This window comes from Pinus tabuliformis, chromosome 8, assembly GCF_031772625.1.
Source record: "Pinus tabuliformis cultivar Carrire ecotype Pingquan chromosome 8, CPIR1, whole genome shotgun sequence".
NCBI lineage: Eukaryota > Viridiplantae > Streptophyta > Pinopsida > Pinales > Pinaceae > Pinus > Pinus tabuliformis.
In genome coordinates this window covers 188,067,497-188,070,437 of record NC_142294.1, presented here as the reverse complement: position 1 = coordinate 188,070,437, position 2,941 = coordinate 188,067,497, and positions in this window count along the sequence as shown.

Sequence of the window (2,941 nt, the reverse complement as noted above, 5' to 3'; positions counted from 1 at the left end):
TCAGGCCGGGATGTGGGCTCCAGGCACTGCCAATGAAAATTGCACAAAGGTCACTGGGAGGCTGAGGTGGGAAGTCTGGATTAGTAGTGACTATCTATGGGATCTAGCTCAGCTGAAGAGGAGATCTGCGTAATTTTTCAAAGCAGATAGTGCAGGAAGCAAGTATACACTGGCAATGAAAAATGCGCAGATTCTCTGGGGAGGCTGGAAGTGAGCTGCAAGAGGTTGCTGGCCAAAAATGTGCAAAGTTGGGAGGTTGTCCTGTAGGACATCCCTATGCAGATTCTGGGTTGAGCGGGATGCTAGGCAGCTAGGAGGCAACCCATGAAAAATATGCATTTTTCGCAACAAGCTAGCTGACAGGCTCACTAGCTAACAGAAATGCGTAATTTTTTAGGACAGTGTAGTGACAAGTAGTCTGTGGTTGTCCGACATGTCTGCACAATTTCTTCAATCAGCGGAAGCAAGCATGCTTGGCAACTTCTACGCAATTTTTTGGAGTGAGGCCTGGGGTTACTACCTAGACAAACTCTCCGGTTGACCAGCTGGAGGCTTGATGGCTTTTCTTGCGGGTAGCACAGATTAAGATGGTTTGCTAAGAAACTTTTGCATTGTTTTGAGTGACATTCAATCGGCTCAACTCCAGGATTGCGCAGCGTAGAATGCCTGGGATGCAGCCTCGAGATCTGTGCAATTTTGGGCAGCATTACATGACCACTGAGGACTGAGACTGCGTAGTGCAGCTCAGGGAAGGTTTGGTTGTTTTGGGATGGTCTGGTCAACAGAGGTTCAACAAAATGACTAAGTGTGTGAGCAAGTGAACTTGTGCATACACGACCTTGCAAACACACACTCAACATGACTCGACAACAAGACACCTCAACTCAACAAGACAACATACAATAAGTGTGACTGATCAATAGTGTAAGTGACAAGTGTGACACTTGTGATAGATCGTTGAACAACCGCGACAACACTTGCGCGACATTGCATACAACTTTGTATGTGAGTGTGACAAATTTTTACATAATGAATACAATTTGTACACACGAAGACAGACTTTGTGCTTAGCTAGAACATGGCTACAAGCATGACATTGTGAACAACATGATAAAAGATGTCTGGTAAATGGTCAAGTGAGGAGGGTGAAAAGACTCAAAAGGAGCTCATGGGATGAGCATGAGTGCTTGCAAACATCAAGGAAAGAACCCAAGGAAGGCTCTGAAATTGGATGCAAGCCAAAATTTTGGAGGGTGTTGCAGCAGCTACAACACTTGGCAACACACTAGTTGAATTCCAACTTCTTTCTTTTGGTCCCTTGACAGCACATGGCCTTGGTCTTTCAGGGAGTATTGAATCAATGTGTGGGTTACTTCAGCTTCCCCACTTACCCCATGGACAGAAAATGTTCACCTTTCGCCAACTCAGTCAAACACAACAACAAGTTTCATTTTGATCACAGTGTTTCGAAATCGAGAAGGGTAGTTTGGCTCGCGAGTTATAAATTTTCAGAGTATAAGTTTTCATCTTTGGTGTTGCTCCGCTACCAGCAGGCCTGGACAGTACCTCGACAGAGTCATGCAGGAACACATGCATTGCTCCATTGCCAACGAGCCTAGTCAGTACCCTGTTGGAGTTGCATGTTTCACCTCTCTGCGCAGGAAGCCTTTCTCTTCTTTCACCTTTGTATTTTTTAAGAGGACTATGCATATGCACTTATTTATTTTTGGGGTGGAAGATGGATCCCAACTTATTTAGAGTAGAAGAGGTTGTTCCTTTTGAGAACCATGTAAGACCTCTGACATAGGTTTACTCATTTAGATTTTCCCCTTCTTTGTTTCTACTAGTTGGATGAGCTTGAACACACAGAGCAGAAGGCTGAGTATATGCATGGGGTTTCCCAGTGTGGACACAGGTTCATGGTTGGACCGAAGCTTCCCTTGCATACGGATCATATTTTCCATCAAGACTTCATCGTTTGAAGGTTATAACCAAGCGCAGAGAAGACAGACAGAACACTGGCCAAGTGCTTCAGTGTCACAAGGTTCTTTAGATCTTAGCCACATACTCATTCAAAAGTCAGAACTCAGTAGGGCATCACTTATTTACAAAGCCAAAAATAGCATGATACTAAGCAAACAAACAAAATGAAACAAAAATAGTAATAAAATCAAAAAGACAATAAGTAGTCAATAGACTATGTACATGGCGCAGAGTGTAGCCCCGGCCTACTGAAAATAGTGTTTGAGATCTTGGTCGTTGACAGAAAGGTTATCAATCCTCCTGTCAAGTGATTGTAAATGGTATGTGTTTGGGCCAAGATTCTCATGGAAAGTGTATGGACCAATCCACAGGGAATGGAAATTCGTATGTTTTCCTTTGTCTTCATGGGGTTTGTCCCATTTCAAGACTAAGTCACCAACATCGAAGTTAGTGTTCCCTGCCGACTTCTTATCGAACCATCTCTTGATATGGTTCTGGTAGAGTGTAAATTTTTCTTTTGCTTTCATCCTTTCTTCCTATATCTCGTGAAGCGTATCCATCCTACGCTGAACTAGTAGACAAGGCTTGCCTTGGGATTCTTGGGACAATTGGAGCGCAGGAAAGTAGATGTTTAGCAGTAGGATGGCTTCTTTACCATAAACCAGCAAGTATGGCAAAGTGTTCAAAGAGGGTTCGGGTTTTACGCAGTCATCCCATAAGGCATTCATCAAGGTGGAGTGCCAGATACAATGTTTAGAGTAAATGGTGTTCTTGATTATGTGGATAAGATTTTTATTTGTGGATTCTGCCAAACCATTTCCCTGCAGGTAGTAGTTAGATTAGTGTTTCAGCACAATACCATACTGAAATGAAAAATCATAAAGCTTCAAAGTTGAAAAGTAAGTTGCATTTTCAAACACAAGTGATACCAGAACTCCAAATCGTGAGATGATGTTCT